The sequence below is a fragment of the Diceros bicornis genome, chromosome 16, assembly GCF_020826845.1.
Source record: "Diceros bicornis minor isolate mBicDic1 chromosome 16, mDicBic1.mat.cur, whole genome shotgun sequence".
NCBI lineage: Eukaryota > Metazoa > Chordata > Mammalia > Perissodactyla > Rhinocerotidae > Diceros > Diceros bicornis.
The window spans coordinates 3,838,585-3,857,769 of NC_080755.1; the positions used below are offsets into that span (position 1 = coordinate 3,838,585).

The 19,185-nt window shown below is 41.8% G+C and overlaps 1 protein-coding gene across 24 annotated transcripts in view; it reads right to left on the reverse strand.

Moving 5' to 3' along the window:
• The window catches only part of EPB41L3 (erythrocyte membrane protein band 4.1 like 3), a 236,230-nt gene that overhangs the window by 132,134 nt on the left and 84,911 nt on the right, over positions 1-19,185 (reverse strand). Inside the window, exon 1 of one of the 24 annotated variants that reach the window (XM_058556655.1) lies at positions 12,035-12,104. The exons of the other annotated variants lie outside the window; for them this stretch is intronic. The gene's annotated coding sequence lies outside the window, so the exon portion shown is untranslated. Of the gene's footprint in view, positions 1-12,034; positions 12,105-19,185 lie in introns of those variants that run through there. 24 annotated transcript variants of the gene reach the window in all.

Here is a 19,185-nt window from a genome sequence, read left to right on the forward strand (position 1 = left end):
TTGGTAAGGAAGCCCTGAACCTTGGCTAAAGCACCAGTCTTCACTAATAAGAAACAGACCCTGGAATACTACTGATGTCAACAGACACGAATCTCAGACGCAACGCTGAATGGCAGAGACTTCAGCACACCATTCAAAGTTTGTTAAACATTCAAAACAATACCACAAATAATTCAGTGATACCATAAACAGTGATGTGGAAAGGAATAAAGAGATTTTATGGTTACGATAAACACAAATTCAGAAGAGTGGCTGCTTCCAGGAGAAAGGGAGGTACAATTGTGGAGAACTCAGGGAGATTAAGCAATTTGGGGTAAGTTTTATTTCTTAAGCAGGATGTTAGATGTACAGGTGGTCATTATATCACTATTCAAACTTTTCATTTATCAGAAATATTTCACACTATCTTTTAAAAAGAGTCCTCAACCCTATCTCAGCATTCTCTGGTTTCTTAGTTAACCATCCATGGGTCATCTTGATGTTTATCTTTGAGTAATGGACAAGACAGCACCAACATTTCTGTTCAGCTATGATCAAGAATATTTTATCACGGGTAGAATCATTTTTGTTATCCTGAGGAGAAAGGGAGCAAACTAAGGGAATTAAACAGCTGTCATCACTTTTCTGGCACTCTGAAACTACACATCAGAGCCTTTTATGATCTACAGAAAAAGGCTGCATAAAAGGAAATATGGGAAATCTGTGTTTAGTACTTTACACTGAGCTGCCTGTCACAATTTTAAATACAGCCCCTCATCTGTATAGGAGGAGGTATTTTTAGCAATGCCACTTTTGCTTCTCAATATACTTCTTTAAAAAAATAAAACCCTGTGGATAAAAAGACGTCATGTATAAATAAATGTATAAACATGTCACATATCTCACGCCTCACCTCCTGTGCGGTAAGGACGGCTGTGCTTCCGGTTCTGCCACGAGCACCCCGCTATCCCGGCTGGAAAGCCGTGCACACCGCTTCTCCCTCTCCTTCCTTTCCTCTCACTCCTCGACCCACTGCAGTTCCCTCCATCCTCAGGACGCAGTGGGTCTAGGAGGGAAAGGAAAGCTAGGAAGCGAAGAGCCTGTGCGGCTCTCTAAGCTCCTCACCGAGAGGTCAGCACCACCATCGCAGCTCAATGCAAAGGTGCTTCAGGCACAGTACCGCATGGACGCTCGGGAGCTCTGGGCACATTTTCCAACGTCTCTCACTCTTTCCCGTCTACTTTTCTCCTCTGCAAATTCCCTTCACTCTCCCTCTTCCTAGGGCCTCACCTCCCACAGCTCTAAGGAGCATCGACTTTAACAAGTTCACGTCTTGATCTTGAAGCAGGACCTCTCTGGTTTGTGCACTCCTGCCTAAAGGTGCCTGCACGTGTCTTCTTGAATGTCCCGCAGGAACCTCAGGTCCCACTCCTGATCAACACCACCATCACGACCCCCACTCGGGTCTCCCCCAGTGGAAGTAAGCTCAGGGGACAGTAAGTCCCTTTCTCTCACCTCCCAAACGCAACACACCACTAAGCCTCAAAATTCCACCTCCTAAACATTTTTCAAATGATTCCCTTCCCTCCATCTCTACTACCACTTCCTTAGTTCAGACCACCCTTAACTCCCCCCTGGACAGTAATATTGCTACTAGTTACTGCCTACTTACTGTGGGTCAAGGACTTACACACAGGGTTGTTGTAAGGATTGATATATTGTGAAATGTGAGTATTTTTATTTCACGGAAAAAGAAAGCGAAGTTTTTAAGGTCAAGCATTTCCCGAAGTTATAAAGCTAGACTGCTGTGGAGTCAGGATTTATTAATGAGTTTACTGATTCATTCATTTACTCAAAAAAATGACTCAAAAACAGTAATTTTAACAATTGATATATTGCCTCTCAAAAATTAAATTCCCTAGATTACCACAAGAGCCGTATTAACTTTTCTAAAAATCACATTTGACCATATCACCCAACAAGGTAAAGCCCTTCACCAGCTCCACCTCACTCCCAGGACCGCATGGCTCACAGGGCCCTGAACTCTGACCCCAGCTGCCTCCAAAGCTCATCTCATCTTCTCACCCTGTCCCTGGATCCAATCTCACGCCTTACCTGTATGCAATTTCTTTCAACTCCTTCAAGCGACTAAGCTCCCTCTCTCCCCTTGGGCTTTGTACATGCTGCTCAGATACCTCAAGCACCCTCCCTGTAGCCGACTCAAGACCATTTCAGGCCCTCCCTTTCTCCACTGTATACCAACTCTTGGTCATCATTCAGGTCTTAGGTTAGACATCACCACCCCTCCTCCTACATAACCACACATTCAAGTCTGGGAGGTGAACTTCCCTCGTCTCATTTAGTGCCCCAGTTCCCCGTCACAGCACTTGTCAGCAGATTGTGACTGCCAAACAAGCAACTTCTTATGCCTGGGCCCTGGGTGACAGGCTGCCCAGAGAGTGCTGTTCCTTTTGTTCACCACTCTATCGCAGATACCTGCACAGTGCTGGCACCTAATGAGCACTCTAGAAATACTCCCGTTAGGAGAATGAATGAGGGCACAGAACTGTGGGGGCAGAGCACATAAGAAATCAAAGATGCTCCTTCCCCTAATGTGTGCCATCTTAACTCCTTACAAATACTATCGATTGTTATCATATGCATCTTCACAGCTCAAAAAGTGCTTTCAGATCAATTACGCCACTTGATCGTCACAATAATTCCATAGGAAAAAGAAAGGGGTTGTTGTTCTTTTACATTTACATATGAATTCACATCTCTGAGACGTGTGGGGACTTGTAGTCAAGTCACAAATAAATCAAGCCTTTGGACGTGTCTCTTGTGTGCACCCATGAGATACTCCACAAGAAGATGAGTTCAGAAACAGCCAAGGTTCTGGACTCTGGTCACCGGAGCTGCAGTCAGAATTCAGAAGAGGGGCAGTTTAACGTGAGGTGGGAGCAGAGGCAGAAGTAGGGTTTGTAAGCACTGAAGCTTTTACAATTTGGGGAACCTTCTTTAAGAAAAAGATTATAAAATTATGAACTCAACTTAAGTACAAGCTTCACTACATTCAAGATAAGTCCACATCTGAGTGGGATAGTACAAGAAATTAAATAAGAAGAGAACGTATATTCTAAGTAAAAATAATATCACAAGAAAGTTAAGGTACAAGAGAGAGGAGTGGCAAGAGTAACAGCTATTTATTCAGCAGTTAACATGACAGTGTAAGGCACTGTACCAGCCCCAGAGACACAAACAGGATCAAAGATGTGGTCCCCGTGCCGTACCACTCACAATCTAGAATTGATAGCACACTTGCGGAGACGGGGTGCAAACAAGAAGGAAGGACTTTGTGAAATGTTAAATATCCCCAAATGATAGTACCTAAAGTAGTCCTCTAAACCCATAGTCACTGTCACCTGGTCTGGCTTCAGTGCATTCATCGCCATCTGAAACCAGGTTTATTGCCTGTCCCCCTGCTTAAAATACAGGGCCCAGGAGAGCAGAGGGCCGGTTTGTCCTGTTCACCACTGTGATCCTAGCACCAAACACGGTACCAGGGTCATAAGAAGCATTCCATAAGTATTTGTAGAACAAACAAATAAATGGATAAAGGAATGAATGAAGTAACAAAACTTTATCAAGGCTCAAAGTGTCATGTCTTGACAGGGGTCACTAGTCTTTTCAGTTTAAATGTGTATTTCGGTATATGTGACTGAGTCTTTTAAAATTAACTATCACTGTTGCCAAATGAGCATCCTGCCTGGACAAATCATAATTTCAAAGAAGTGTGGCTCATGGCCAAGCAGCTGAGAAGAAACACTGGCAATAAGCTTGAGAAGGAAGCTGAGAGGACAGATGGGGCTGGTATGTTTCGTTTTGCCCGCTTCTTCAGGCCGGGAGACACTTGAACCAGTGCCATCTGGAGAAGAGAGAACTCGGACGCAAGCTGGCTTGAGTGGAGAAGACGTGGGTTCCTCTTGGGGGACAAGAAAGCATTCACTGAGATAGGGGGGATGGAAATCAGGCGGGGCAGGGGCAGATGCCTCCCTAGGGGGCTGTCCTTGATCTGACCAGCAACACAGGCTCTCCAGTACACTAACTAATATGACCAGTTTTATAATTCTAGCCAAGAGAAGTCACAGACAAGGATATCACCAAGGTGAAAGCCAACTCTTACATAAAAGCAAGTAGAAATAACAGGGATGACAGTAAACTGAGAAAACCAATAAATGTTTCAGAGGAACATTGTGCTGGAAACTGAGTAGAAAAAGACATTATGAAATTCACTAATATTTGATCCCACCTTTTACCTTTTACATATATTGTTTTAATGTTAAAGCACTCTTAGAAGTGACTCCAAAGTGTACGTCTGATGATACCCGTTGCAAAGAGAGGGAGAAAAGTCAACGTCTGAAGATGGTTAAACAACTCTTCTGGCTTGCAGGCTCTCTCTACCCAGACAAGGCCATGCTGTCAGAAAAGCTTCTTAAGATCCTTAGGCTGTACTGCAGCTGTAGTTCCAAAGACTAGAAGCTCCCTCTTGACTTTTCGTTTGGATCCTAAGAAATCAATGCAATTTAAGTGTGAAATACAAGTGACTGTTTTGTTTTATTGCCCCTACATGCAGCTTATGTGAGATGTGTGTCCTTCTTGGATATGAGTTTAGGGGAAAAAGCTAATTAACAGACATAATAATATAATATGACCATTTACTATTTATATCCTATCACTAAGAACAGTAACATCTATAAAGAAAACAAAGCTTTTAATCACTTTAATTTTCACATACATAAGTTAAGAACTTCATAATATCCTGAGAATATCTGTAAGACCCAAATACCTCAGTATAGTTTTGGTCAGCAGAATCACATGTACTCACAGAAGCATCTCTTCTTCACTGATTTTACTCCATTTTTCTATTATCAACCATACGGAAAGAAAACTAACCCCAAATAACGACACATTAAGAGCCGCATATTTTAATTTAGATACTCATTTAATATTCCTGACTATTATGCTACACAACTACTCTCATCTCTAGTTAACAGATAAGAAAATTAACCCTAATCCTACTTCCTTAACCTTTTAAATCTTACATAATTTCCTAGGGCCGCAAAAGTGGTAAGTGACAGACCAGCCATAGTGACACCCAGGCGGGCTCTTCCCTCTGTGCTCAGCAATCTTTCAAACATTAGCACTATTTACTTACAGTGTACTGCCATTCCAGATTAAACATTTACCAGGCAATAGCCAGTAAGCTGGAAAGTCATTGAGATAAGATTCCTTAAGGCAGCTATCTCAAAATGTGGCCCAGGGACCACTCTATCAGAATCCGCTGAAGTATCTGTTGGACATACAGATGCCTGGACCCAGCTCCTGATCTATTAAATGAGAACTGTGGATGGGTCCCTGGAAATTACTTTTTAACAAATTCCCCAGATGATTCTGTTGCCCATGAAAATTTGGAAGCCACTGTGGCTAATTCTTTGCAAACCTCCATTATTGTTATTTGGAGTTTCAAATTTGACAAAATTCTATATTCTCCTTGAGGGTCATCTTTTGGATTATGGAGTTTGTGGCAGAATGTTACAAAACCCCACACTCCCCTTGAGAATTTACCTTTGGAGGCTCACAATTCCTAACACAGGTCCCTATGAATGAGCAAAGTAGGCAAACAACACTACCAGCTGACATGGGAAGACAATTTCTATGTGCCCACCCTCACTACACACTGCTCTCTAGATGTCCTGGAATATTGAGGGCTCACTTCAACCTTGAGGGAGGCATCATCATCACCATTTCATAGCTGGGGGACCTCGCCCACAGAAATCCAGTAACCTGTCCAAAATAAAGCTACTGCTATTCACTAGGCACTTAGGACATCCCAGGTACTACGTTCAGTGCCACGCATGTGTCAGATCATTTAATCCTCATATCCTTGAGATCTAAGCATTATGGCCATCTCACAAATGAGCAAACAGACTCAAGAAAGTTAAGAGATTCGACCCATGTCACACAGCGATTAAAGAGCAAGACTGGGAGGCCGATCCAGGTCTGTGCGATTCCAATACCCTCTACAGGATATTACACCTTCAGAGAGGCAGCTTCGGAAGGATGTTTGCCAGAAATATTAACAGCTCTCTCTAGATAATGAGATTTCTTCTTTTTGCTTTTCAGTATTGTTAGAAGATATTTTAAAGCGAGCATGCATTATTTTTAATATCTGAAATAAAAAACATGTTTTAATTGGAAGAATAAATAAGAATGAAGATCTTTCTATCTTCTGTATATCTCATTTTCCACCCCGAACAGTCCAAAAGTAGTATTTAATCTTCAGCTAACTATGACCACAAAAAACTCATATGGAGAGTTGCCAAAATATCAGTCATTGAGATGAAAAATCATTACATTCAATTCTGAAAATTTCTGGTTTAGTCCATTAACAAAAGACCATCTGTTTCCATCCAGACCCTTTATTCTTCCAATACAGCCTACATTTATCACCAGATAAACATTCTTCTTCCCAACTCAACTACCTGCAATGGCACCTCACTACCTAGCAAAGTCCAAAATATCCCTTAGTCTCACATCCAGAAACCTTCCACAATCAGGCCCCACACTCCATCCTTAGACTCATCCCTTCTACTCCCCATGGTAAAGACGACATTCCAGCTACATTTAGACCTCCCAACTCCTGGAATGTCCTATCTGGAATGCATTCTTAATGACTAATGTCTGTCATAGTCCAATCATCTCCCAAACACCAAAACGGAAAAGTCAAAATGGAAAATGAAGACCACTCAATTGATCTTTCTTATAAAGGGATGCACATAAGAAATATTATTACTAATACACAGAATGGGCCACGTAAATAAGCAATGAACATCATAAAACATTTTTTAAAAATTTTGCATAGCCAAGTCATAAACTGTATTTCATAAAATTCATGACACCATTAATTGTAAGAAATAACATGTTATGCAGCACTCTGCCAATGAAGCTACGACTCACACACTGGAATTTCTCTTCTCCGGTTGTTTAAAGAACTCTTAGATTTATTTAGGTATTCTATGCATACATAAATAAAACAGAAACAAAATAAACTGGCCAACGTATTTCTAAAAATTCTTCACTCGGTCAGAATCCAATTCTTTTGAATTGTGTGCCACCTCAGTTACTGTGGTCTCTGCTTTTCCACACAATACCATCTTCTACACATCTTCACTAGTGATGCACTATTTCTTACAACTGCTCCGTTATTGTCTCCAAGATTTTTTTCCAATCAGCTGACACCCAATCTCCAATTTTTGATGCACGCTCCCAACCAATGGATTAAGTTACCAGCTTTCTCTCTGCCACATGGCTGAGAGCAACTGTAAGACATATCCCAATTGCAAACATGTTAAAATGTGAAAAAAAATAATTTTGTTTTAGAAATGATGAAATTTGGGGTCTGAATAAAACACACAGAAACTCACTGTTTGAGAATGTAAACACTACATGTATAAAAATGACCAAAGAAGAAAGATCTACAACAGAAAATAGTTTTCTCTTTTTAGTTCAATGTCAGGATTAATATCATCGCCCAGGCTTAGCCATCTTCAGCTTCTATCATACTCCCATCTGATTCCTCTCCTCTCTAGAGTGGACCCCCTACACTGATGTCCTCCATGACACCAATTAGAGCTGCCAGGAACAGAAGCAGGCCGCCTGCAGATCATCCCTCAAAGAAGCCATTCTTTTTTCGCTTGGCACCTGCGGTATTCTCTTCTCTGCTATGGCAAAACCTTCAGAACCCACCTAATATGAGCTATGGACAGAGTAGCAATCCTGTTATGAAGAAGATCACGCCATTAAAAATTATGAGTGCACACATGAGTCCAGTAATTCTCATTTTTAAATAAAGTAGCAGTGCTTTTTAAGCCTTTTCAAAGATTTTTTGTAGTAAAGCGTTAAGTCACAAATGGCCTCGTTTTTTATTCAATTCCATAAATATTTACCCAACACTATAAGTGTTTAGACCTGTACTTGGTTTGGGGTTGAAACTTCAAGAGAAATAAGTTCCTACCCACATCAAGCACTCACTCAGTATAACTGGAGAGAAAAATAAATACACCAGGCAGGTCAAATAGCACATCTGTTTTCTAGATCTAATAGAGACCTTTCTGCTTTTTCTTTTTCCCTTTTTTCTTTCTTTTTATTAAGTACGTAAGGAAGGGCTATAAGAACAATGTATCAAAATGTCAGCAATCTAAAAATTAAGTTGTCAGCTTTTTCTCTGTACTGCAAATTACAAAAGAATTAGGGGTTTGGTGCTAATAGAAGCTTACAGTTCTAAAGTGTGCAATTTAACCAGTCATCATGAGGTCTAAAAATGCAGTACCAAAGACATCTCCCCAAGCGATCTGCAGTTCTGGTACCTAATTTCAGCTTCTCTACTTATGTCATTCCTCCCATGTTTTTTCTTCCCTTTGCTTTAGAAATGTGTTCTGGAATAGCTATACAGTTAAGTACGAACTGAGCAGACCTCCTCTACACTACATAACACACTCATGAAAAAATGACAGTCATCTTACCAAGGAGGGACAGAAAAGACAAAGTACATCTGCAGCTATTCTGTGGTTCTTCATTTCTTTATGTTTCATATCACATTAAATTCAGAAATCAAAACATGAAATAAACTTTATAGTGTCAGAATTTCAGACTTCCTCTTATAATTTATGTAATACTAATTTGGGTGAAACGTGTCTGTCATCATCTCTGTACTAGAAGTCTAAGTTAGGATTAAAATGCTAAACTATAAAATAATTTTCAAATAAAACAAAACTTAAATGGTGATCAATTACCCCAAATCACTGCAGATATCTTTAAACTAGTGAAATCTCTAGCTTTTTCCATTCTTTCCAATTGCCAACTGCAATCACATCACTTAAAAATAAATCAGAAAGAACACTGCCTATCCAGAAAATAAACTATATAGACACCACCTACTTTTAAAAGACAACACGAATAATTTAAACTAAGAATTTAGCAACAATGCTATTTTAGTACAAAGAATAGTAAAAAATGTATTGACTCTATGCATAACTAAAAATATAGACTCATTACTCTTGTTCATTAGATAATTTTTTAAATGGCCCTTTTTAAACATTACAGTATTTTCCTCAATAAAAGAAATATTCAATGATTTCTACTATTTCACAAAAAACTTCTCTTCCTTGATCTACGAAACACACTTTCCCATGCAGTCTTGTATTCATGTCTACCTTTCAATTCTGCAGACAATACCTTATGGCGCAGTCCAACTTGAGAAAGGAGAGTCTCGTTCATTCATCAGGCGAAGTCAAAGCTAGCAAGATGCTAGCTGGTTGCGCCTGCCCCACCCTTGTTTCCTTTGAGCCATAGTGATGTCACAGCACCAGGCAGGGCAATGACTTCACTGTTCCCGTCCTCACTTCTTGAGCACATAATTCTTTGCAGCCAAGGCACATCAAATGACAGCAGAATCCTCTAGTAGTGTCTGGTAATTCCCAACAAACTGGCAGCTGGCTAGCCTTTTGAAAGAAATAGATGCAGCAACTGCACCATTAAAGATTGCTCTAAACGAAATGGTGCTAAAGATAAATTTGACTCATGGTTTTCAATAGTAAGTCTATATTCCATAATAAAGCTGGCTTTCAGAGGAAAACTGTTGTTGGGTACTCGGAAGAGACTATGGGAACTAAAGATAACCAGGGTAGTAGAGGACTTAAGAAACCTCTCTCTTCATTATATCCAAATTCTCACAGAAAAGAAATGTGTATTTACTTTTCAGCCTGCTCTTGGAGTCCTCATTTACTGGAGAGGCCATGAATTCTGATTTGTGGATTTTAAGACTTTTTTTTAAAGCAATAACTTAAAAGATGGATACGTATTTTACAACATGAAAGAAAATACCTTGGACAGTAAGTTCCTGCTGTGCTTAATCCAACATACAATAAATCCAGAAAGGATTCACAAAATAATGACACTATCACATTTCTCAGTACATGAAGGGTTGCTTCTCTTCTGCCTGGGTGGCCCCTTAACGCATTTGACTAAACAGTTTTTAAAAACCAACGTATATATAAAATAGCATCTGATCAAGTAAAAAAAAAAAACCCCATCTCCCACTTCAACACAATTCAAAGTTGGCCAAATCCAAGCACTACAAGAATTGACAAAAACTGCTTTTAACTCACATTGCGTTCATGCAGAAGAAATGACTTACAAATTAGATGTAAATATTTCACTGGGATACTGACCTTTGACCTATCTCTTCTCAATCCTTCCCTAAAAGGGGTTTATCAATTAAATTAAAGTGGCTACTCTTCTTGTTGCTGATAAACCATTCACAAAACAACATGTTCTGTTTTGCAAAAGTATTTGGCTAAAGTGTATTAGCTAGATAAACTTATGCAGTAACTTGGGCATCTGATATTTTGCTTTTCTAAACCATCAGAAAACCATAATGCAAATGAGACAGTATTTCGTATTTTACTTTCCTCAATGCCTTCTGAAATTAACAAATTGAAGCCATGCTTCTCAATTTAGAATTTTTTTCCTCTTGCAATAACTTTGTTATTCCAACTAAAGTTTTAAAAGTTTGATACCAAAATTAACATGCATTTGTTTAAAAAAACAGTCTGATCCAACATATAAATCACCTCCCATTCCCCAGAGTGCACTCAAGCTGTATGTGCTCCCTTTTTTAATAGGGCTTTTCGGCTTAATTTGCTGTAAGTGGTGCTACGTCCAGGGCTCCCAGATATAAGTAGAATTTTATCACTTTTGTTTCCTTTACACTTTAAAAATCATTGTAAAATTCAAAAAGAATGTTTTTGGCACTTGGTGTGATGACTCTTCTACTGGGAAAGATAATGCTACCAAGAGAAACCCCAACACACCCGGCGCCTCAGAGCCTAAAAGGGGCCAGCAAAAGAAGAGGCCGGTTATCTGCGAAAGCGATTCCTCAAGACTAATGTAAGAAGGCTGAAACACCAACTTAAACGCGTAATGGAAGCACTGCATTACCAGGACTGCCTGCCCTCTCGGAATTTCTCAACCCAGCCTCCACGCCTAAGTAATACCGAACGTTTTCTTTATCTTTCTATTTGCTCTAAAACAATCTCTTCCCAACTGGAACCCTGGGCTGCAACTGGAGGAGAAAACCCTAGAAAACCTTAGATCGGTAAATATAAAAACCGAAAAGGAAAGAACACTCCCACTGCAAAGGACCACATTACAATTAACTAGGTAACCACACCCGCCGCATTGCAGAAGCCATGAACTTGGCGGGGGTGGAGGACAGAGGAGGAGGGAAAGAAGTAGGGCGAGATTAGAGGGGAAATCCGAGAAAGCAAGCCCCCACGGCAGGAGCCCGGAAATACCCGCAAAGAACGGGCCCGAGACCACGACTCCAGCGGTCCGAAGCCCGGGCCTCCCCCCTGCCGCAGAGCCGCCCTCGAAGACAACCCCCGAGGCGGCTCGCGGCCCCGCAGGCCCCGGGTACAGCCGGCCGAGGCGCAGCGGAGGGCCCCCAGGTGCCGGCGCCGGGCAGCCTCCCCAGGACGCCCCCGCCCCGCGGCCGTCGGGGGCGCTGCCCCAGCTGACGGAGGAGACCAGGGACAGAAAGCCCGGCCCGGCCGCAGCGGCGATGCTTTGTGCCGAGCGCACCTGACCGGGCGAGCCCGCCCCGCGCGGCCTCCCGCCGGCCGGCCGCGCCCGCCCCGCTCAGCCCGCCTCGCCCTCGCCCCCACCCCCACCCCAAGGGGTCACTTAAAACACGGCGTCCCGAGCGGGGGTTGAAGCAAATCGACAGAGAAGGGACGCGGGACCGAATCGCCCCTCCCGGCGCGGGGTCCGCGGAGGCCCAGGCCGGGGCTCGGCTCCGCGCGCCGGCCCAGCCAATGCCGCAGCGCGGAGGGCGGGCGCGGGTCTCGGCGGGCGGGGGGCCGGGGCTGGGGCCACGCGTCAGCGCCTCGCCCCCGGGAGACCCCTCGGCCCCCAGCTCCGCAGGCGGAACAGTTACCTCGCCGGGCAGGGCCGGGCCGGTCGCCGCCGTGCGCAGGAGGCTCGCGTGGGCACGAGCGCAGAGCAGGCTCCCGCCCTCTGCGGAGCTGCGGCGGGCGCACGCCCAGGGCCGGCGCGGAGCACCCCGGCCCTGCCTGCGCCTCCCGGCTGCGGGGGAGGGGGCGCCGCGCACTCCGGCACGGCGACGTGGAACGGCCGCCCCCACCCTGCGCGCGGTCAGGCTGGGGAAACGCCTCGAGGCGCTTGCCCACCGCGCTAGCCTTTGGATTCCACTTAGAATACTGCCCGGGTCGCCATCCCTTTCTCCCCCCGCCCAGACATCCTCGTGAGAGTTGGGGGAGAGTGTTCCTGACCTTCAGGTGAGTTATTTATTGGCTTAGGGACTGCAGTCATTTTTTTCTTCTTGAAAGAAAAAAATTCAAATTGGTGGCGTCGTGCACAGGGTAGGTGCTCAAGAAATATTAAATGAATAGAGAAGACGTTGAATTACAGCTTGAGGGAGGTTTCTTGTCTTTGCGCAGCCCCCTCGTCCCCACCACCTCCCCCCTCCCCACCATAAATGTCCACAGTTACAGGTGGTCTCCTAAGCTCCCTGGTCCCAGCCTAACAGGAAAGTTATTGATAAAGCTTTCTACTGAAATGGAGAGAAAGGGGCGCACACTCTGATTTGTAGGCAAAAGAAATTATTCTTGGTCATCTCACAACATCCAAGCTCTAAGGAAGTAACCAAGGTGTATTGATTAAAACGTTTAAAGCCTTCTCCAGATACTCCTAGTCACCCTTCCAGGAGTTCACCAACTCGTTTAGGGAGGGAAAAATGGATTCACAAAAATATTGCATTCACTCTTGGGATGCCAAGGATGTGATGCAGAAAAATGCCTGTGGCAGACGTTAGTGGGCCTGGTCTGTCCTGAGGCCTCTGGAGGTGGTGCGACTTGGTCTGGATTTCTAGGACAGGGAAAAAGGCAATAGAAAGGAGGAGAGGGCATTTTTGAGTTGCATGGGAGAGAAGGTTGTAAAATTATGGCTACTATGTTGCTATGGAGTTTACAAACCTGTATTCTGTAGAAGATGTGCAGCTTTGGGAAATTTTGAGCAAGAAAATGTGACTTGCATCATGTTACAGGAAAAATAATCTGGTGACACGGCAAAGACCAGAATGGATAACTACCAGGAGCTAATAGGAAGTGACTATGGCACTGTTCCAAGTACCAGAGTGATAGTTCAAATACTGGATGATATGTTTGGGGATTACCTGTATTGATGTCCTGTCAGGGCCACATGAGTGTTAGAGGCGTATACACATATGTCACATTTGTACATACATGGCTGTGTGTGTTGCAGATAAGATCTGTGAATGGAGAAAGGATTGATTTTCCTTGTTTGTGCATACGGAAGCACTCTCCTTTAAAAGTGGACTTGAACAAACTGTACTGTTTACAACAAACAGTGAGCTGGCATTATCATTTGAGACAGAGGTTTCATATTTTCATTCACTTTATTGCTGTATTTTTGCGGTTTTTTTTTTAATTGAAAGCAAACTGTTTTCTTCCTGATTCATGAATCTTAATCTTTCTGGAGATGGAGAAAATCAGCAATAGTGTATGAATGTCTATTTTCTTGGGAGAAAATGTTAGAATACTAAATAGTATTTTTTAAAAGTTAGAAGTACCCAGATAATTATCATAATATTCCATGAATTCAAAATTTGGAGTAAAAGCCACACTGCTTCACAGTTTAATAGTAAATCTGGGAAGCAATTACTGTGAAACCCTTTGGGCTTGACCACGGCTCTCTGCTATTCCTTTTCGTTTTCCCTAGCACAGATATGGAGAAAAAGAGATGCCAAACAAAAGCTCATGAGCAGCGCAGAACTCCCTCAGTAGCTTGCTTGCCTCTCTGTGAAAACGCCTTCCTCGTCAGTATCCTGCAGGAGCCCCTCCTAGTCATCTCTGGTCTCCCCACAGTGCCTCCCTGGGTCCACTGCAAGCCAAACACTGAACATTTTTGCTAAATTAATGAATGGATGTTGAATAATGAACTAAGTCATCATTTTACTTTGAGGGTTCAGTTTCCTCATGTATAAAATAAGGAACTATTTCCAAAATTCCTTATGCTTCAAAAATACTCGGGTTCCATAAGATAAAAAGACATTATCACATCTTGATACCTGCTGAGTTAAAGCAATAATGAAAAACCCTGTTTAACTCTTATCAGGAAGTAGAATGGTGAGCTCCTCCACATGGAAAAGAGCAGGGCAGGAACAAAGAAAGTGGAAGGAACGTCATGACACCATTACAGTTGGATTTGCTTTCTTTCACGACTCACTTTTCCCTGCATCCCTCTCGCCACCAAAAAGAAAGCCACTATACCCCCAGAAAATTCTTTATTCTTGTTGGCGTAAAACCCCTCAAGGTGCTTTTCCAGTAAGTTACAGAAAAGTCATTCTTGAGTCCAGGGAATGCCCTTCACACAGTCCCAGTGTTAGTGCAGATTTGACATGAGAACTCAGATTCCTGTTTTAATATGTCCACGTGGCAAATACTGAAATAATCCAGGAAACATGAGACTCCAGCCTAGATCTCAGGATGCCCATTCTCTTCTCTGCCACCATACTAAGGCTTACCCTACAAGACTGATCTTATTTATCAGCTTCCTGAAATTGCTCTACTGTATACAAGATACATCACTGAAAGCCAGCAAGCCATCCAGAATTGAAACTATGGTACAGAGAAAAGGGGCACAGCTAACTTCAAGTAAGTATGTGTGTAACTTCATCTCAACTGTAGAGACAGGACCCCCCCACGAGCCTCCATCCAACCACATGTGTCAACAGCATACTGACTCACTGGTCCTCACTGGTACTCTGCTCCCTGAAGAGCAATGGAACCTCCAACTTGTTAGCCAAGGCAAGGGCAGAGCTGGCAGGCTGTGTTACGGTCATATTGTCAGCCTCGTCAAAAAGACTCCAGGAAGAAACAATGCAGGATCTGTCCAGTGAACCCTTCAGAACTTTGCCCTCCAGCACGAGGACTGGAAGAATATTGAAGCTTGACCAAACCTTACCAGTGCGGCTACTCTAATAGGCATGCAACATTCATCTGCCCTATTTGACAATCTCAGACTACCCTTACATAAAGCACTGTGATATTTAAAAATATCTCCATATTCTTCAATCCTTTAAGTTGACTGTTTCTTAATGCTGCCTTAGTAAAATGTTAACAACACTTGCAGTAACTGGTTGGGGCTTATTTTATGCTCAGGATAATGTCAGGCACCTGAATTGCATATCAAGTCCTTGAAATCAGGACACGATGTCCAGCCACAGTGTTACCAGGGACTATAAATAAGAGAAATACAGGGCTTATTCTTCTGAAATAGAAAATTTGTTTGTTTCTAGGTTCTAAGAATAGTGTCAAGTTTACAGTTCCTTAAGGCTTCCAGATGCTGTCTTCATTCCGGGTTTGTATCTGTCATTTCAGGGGCCTGTATACATGCAGAGCACAGATGCAAAATGAAATGAAAAAAAAAAACAATGAGTACAAATGCAGCACAAAGTGTACAAAAATATGTACATATGAGAAGAAACAAGTTTAGACATGCTAACATGTCATTTTAAAAAATCATTTCTATTCATCAAAATTCCATATTTGCCTCCTTTCTCTCTTTACACTCTTGCAAAAATATCAGTCAGAAAAGTGGGACGAATACATTTTATGTAAGTTTCATTGTATTAAAATATACCCTTATTAAATTATTTTTTACGTATCCATTTTTAGTAAATTTTACAAATCTCAGAACTTTTAAACAGAATAATTTCTAACAATAAAATTTTAAGGGTTATTCTAATCCTCAGTTTTTTATCAAGTTCAAATGCTCAATAATTCTATTCTCCTCCGCTTAAGTAAAAATAAAAATCCATTAAGAATGTTTTATATTTGTGTATTTTATATATAATGGCAAAATATAAAAAATGGAAGTTGGTAATCTGTAATATTACTAAATTAAACTGCCAAGCTATTCTCTATTGGAGACCACACTGATATCCCAAACAGATGATCACTATTGGGTTATGCCTAGACACTTAACATCTTAATCACTTTCCCCCCAAAAGACATAAAATAAAGCCAGCAAGCCTCTCAGTCTCCTGTAAACTTGTAAATAATCCTAACCAGATGTTATATTTCCTTCTATCAGCAAGAATTAACTGAGGAAGAAAAAAATAGGTAAAAAGACATATTCAGATGTCTGGTTTATTAACTTGTTGACTATCTTCAGGTTTATGTTCCCCTCTTTAGGCAAACATGCCATACTTAACTTTGTAAACTAAGAAATGTACAACTATAACTACACCAAGAAAAATGTCAGCTTTGCTGCTTAATTTGATTCCTGTTTTCCAGCACTTTTTTTCCATTTCCACTTGCCTCACTGTACATGCAAACTTTAACAGTGTGGATATAACCTGAAAACGTGATTCCACTCCAGAATGTTCTGGGAATCAATGAAAACATCATCTAGAATATCTGTGTCCCTTGAAGTAAATCTGGTGTTTAATAAGTCAAAGCCATTTTAAAGAAAGCCTCTGCTATTGACTCTTTCCTGTTCAAGATGTTCATCAGGGACTTGTCACAACGTCCAAGACAGGCTCATCTGCAGATGATACAAATCTGAGAAGGATGCCTGAGTTTTTCAATCCAGGTTGTTTGTGAAGAGTTTAAGTTTTATATTTCTGTGTGAACAATAATCTTGGAGAGTGATAAAAGTATTCACGCCATTTATATCAGAATCACTCAGAGTGCTTGTTAACAATGTAGATTCTTGGATCCAGCCCCAGAATAAGTAAATCAGAGCCTCTGGCATGGGGTCCAGAGAGCAGGCACTTGTAACAGCTCCTCAGGTGATTCACAACCACCTTGTGAGAGCCACTGACCTCAGTGATGAGTACACCACAACAGTCGTACAGGTGACAAAACTGGAGTATTATTCAGACAGACGTTTCATAGAAGTTGGCACAGAGTGGTGGGAGAACAGCCTCCTCCAGCCACAGAAGTGAGCTGAACTAAAGGAGCTCCACTCCAGCAGTCAGCACAAGTTTCGCAAGAAGAGTTATTGCTGGGATCCGGCCGTTGGATGCATCAGTTTGCAACAGCAGTTCATTAGCAGTAAGTATAGTAATAAACAACAATGAAAGATTGTTCTGTACCCAATTCCAGCAATAATTGGATTAGATGCCCATTTATTGAAGATTGCAATAACACTACAACTCTGACCTTAATTTCCAAGTGCACAAAACATCTTTACAAAGTTGCCAAGGGATGTCTCATAAAAGTGGGAAATGGAGAACTAATTGCTGGCAGTTTTGGTTCAGTTTGAGATTTGACTATCCCAAACCCAGCAGAGAGAGATTTTATTTATTTATTTATTTATTTCTGTGAAGAAGATCAGCCCTGTGCTAACATCTGCCAATCCTCCTCTTTTTTTTGCTGAGGAAAACGGGTCCTGGGCTAACATCTGTGCCCATCTTCCTCCACTTTATATGGGACACCACCACAGGATGGCTTGCCAAGCAGTGCGTTGGTGCGCGCCTGGGATCTGAACCGGCGAACCCCCGGGCCGCCACAGCGGATCGCGTGCACCTGACTGCTTGCGCCACCGGGCCGGCCCCGAGAGATTTTAAATTACTAATACCTTTTGGTATAACATATGTATGCAAACAGGCATCCCCTGCACTGATTAGTGAAAACTAGTGAACCAAGTTATTTAAAGAAATTGACCAGAGGCTACAGCTTTCTACCCTTAAGCAGAGCCTGAGGAATTTTGTTTTAGAAAAACAATATTATTAATCCCATTAAATTAATATGTTGTTAATTTTATTGTATGTCTTGTATTTTTCATATAAATTTGTAAGGTTCTTTTGATTTTATAGTTCATGAGATCTATAAGCATGACAAATTTAAATCTAGCTTTACATCTGTATATATTTAAGTAAAAAAAATAATTTAAGACAACAAGGGGGGCATCAGAAATATTTTCTTTTGTTAAATAGATGTTAAAGAATAAGATTTCAGCTCAATAAGAGAGGATTGCCATTCTGATATGGACCAGGCTATCTTATGAGCAGTGGGCTCTCCAACTAGAATGTTCCAAAGGATACCCGCCGACAGCTGTCAGTAATGCATCACAAGAGATTCCTCTATCAGGTGGGCACTTGGGCAAGACCATGTTTAAAGTTCTGTCCAACTCTGAGATCAAATTGTTTTCCAAGTGTTTGCCACCCAGGAACCAGAGCTTGCCCATAATTCTTCACTGTTGAAGTAGCAACTCAAATGTTGACTTCATTAAGATATACTGATATATATATATTTACGTGTCATTGACTAGCTTACAAAACTTCTCCATTATAGATTGAGATTAATCTGTCATGGTCCAGTGCTTTTTCTCCATAAATCTGAAGACAATTTCTACCACCTTCTCCCCTCCCACATGTCTTCTCTGACCCATCAACTCTAATCTACTTGTCCCACGCATTCTCATCAGACCTTTCTTTACCTATAAGCCAGGTTTTGTTGTTTGAGTCAAGGTATAAAGATTCTGAATGGGAAACCAGTATACTTCTAAGCCTTTTTCTGAATTTTCCCCAGGTGTTCCAATGCCCATTCTCAAATTATTCCACTGTTTAACAAAATCAAGCAGGCGTTATTTACATGTTTACCTACATGTTCATGAACACCCTTATGGCTTGATGAACACAGTACTAGATGATGTCTTAAAATGGTTGTGTGGCCTTGAGCAAATTTCAGTTTCTCTTGATATCAATATCCATTGAAATATTCCTTCCATTTTCTGTTTCATTAGAGTAGTGCAGTGGTTCTCAACCATGGCTGTACATTAAAAGAATCACTTAAGGGAACTTAAAAAATAGCAACTGAAGTTCATTATCATGTCTGGGTGATAGATACATGTGAGCTTATTATTATAATTCTCTCTACTTTGTGTACATTTGAAATATTTCATAATAAAAAGTTTAAATTAAAAAATAATTTTAGGGGGCCGGCCCCGTGGCGTAGCGGTTAAGTGCGTGCGCTCCGCTGCTGGCGGCCTGGGTTCAGATCCCAGGCACACACAGATGCACCGCTTGTCAGGCCATGC